This window comes from Elephantulus edwardii, unplaced genomic scaffold, assembly GCF_000299155.1.
Source record: "Elephantulus edwardii isolate Elephantulus edwardi_28Jun2011 unplaced genomic scaffold, EleEdw1.0 scaffold00219, whole genome shotgun sequence".
Lineage (NCBI taxonomy): Eukaryota > Metazoa > Chordata > Mammalia > Macroscelidea > Macroscelididae > Elephantulus > Elephantulus edwardii.
The window spans coordinates 1,121,326-1,122,946 of NW_006399969.1; the positions used below are offsets into that span (position 1 = coordinate 1,121,326).

Genomic DNA, 1,621 nt, shown 5'->3' on the forward strand with positions numbered 1-1,621 from the left:
AGAGCACACACACCCTCAAAGGTGCTTAATATTTAAGGAAGACACCACATGACTATATTTAATCACAAAGATTGTGATTTCTCATTGGTCAAGCTCATTTTTGAGTCATAGTGTTGGCTTCTTATTTCCACACATATTAAAAAATGTTCTCAGAGAAAGGTGTAAATCATAGCAGAGATTAGTGGGCCGAGTGAGGGTGTGTGAGAAGGAATAGGAAAGATTCAATGGGGTCTTGAAAAAAATGGGATATTAATAGGCATAGGTCAATATAGTAACTAATTATATAAAATACAACATATATGAATGATTGTATGGAATGCAATGTAAATGAAAGATTGTATAAAATACAATGCACATGAATGAAACACAATGTAAATTGACTATTATATGAAAACAATTTTTTTTTTTAGATTTAATACGTGAGCTTATTTATTTGCCACACGTAGAAAATTCTATTTCTGACTGGATTCGGATTTGGAGGTAGAAGCTCTCAGAGAGGACAGCCTCCGTCTCTTGGCCATCTGCTCCTGGCGTTTCTCTTTGGCCTCCTTCATTCTCTTGGCCAAAAGCTTAGCGTACTCTGCAGCCTCCTCCTCATTCTTCTTAGTACGCTGTTTCTTCAGCGAAATGCGCCGGCGCTTGTGCTGCAGGACGCGTAGAGTAACAAGACGCTGGATCTTGGGCGCTTTGGTCCTGGGTTTCTTGCCTTCTTTGTTTAGTGGCTTTCTCACAACATACTGACGGACATCATCTTCCTTGGAGAGGTTGAAGAGTTTGCGAATTCTGCTGGCTCTTTTGGGCCCCAGGCGACTTGGCACAGTGGTATCAGTCAGTCCTGGGATATCCTTCTCCCCTTTCTTGACAATGACCAAGTTGAGAACACTCAGATGGGCATCCACAATGCAACCTCGGGCAGATTTGCGCTTCCTCTCTCCGGTTCTCCATGGTCTGTAACAAGAGTGCCCCTTACTCAGCCCAGGCGAATTGGCCATGGGTCAAGACACCCTGCTTCATGGCGAAACCTTGCTTGTCGTTTCCACCGCTGATCCGGACAACATATCCCTTCCACTCGACACCGAGAGAGTCAGCAGCAACTTCTGTGGCCATTCGCTTCTCATAAAACGTCCGAAGTTTGCGTTCATTGTCCACCTCAATGAGTTTCTGGCAGCCAATAGCTGGGAAAGAGATGTTCAGCTTCATGGTGAAGCAGCCAACGGCCCCAGCGGCGCCACGAAAAAGAGCGAAAACAATTTTTTAAAAAAAGAAATTGAAGGAAAAGTTTACACAGGTTACCTGATACAGGTACTATAGGTAGGGTCACTGATGGCTATCTAACAAGACCATCTCTGTCCATCAACTTGCCTCACAATTGTGACTTGAGTCTTGCTGTGATGCAGGAAGTAATGCAAAAAGCATTTCAAATACCACCAAGATCTCCTGTGGGAAATAGGTAAGGCTCAGATTATGGTGCAAACCTGGGCATCCACTTCTGAAATCATGAACCCTTGAAAATATTATGAGTAGCAACAGAGCATTGTCTAATATCGTGATGAAAGATCAGGCTCTCAGATTGGAAGACATTCAAAACAGAACAGCTCCTCAAAGCAGCAGAGTCTAAATT

General features: G+C 43.2%; 1 pseudogene; it reads right to left on the reverse strand.

The window, feature by feature from the left end:
* Positions 1-452: 452 nt before the first annotated feature.
* LOC102875876 lies at positions 453-1,200 on the reverse strand (annotated as a pseudogene).
* Positions 1,201-1,621: the final 421 nt, after the last annotated feature.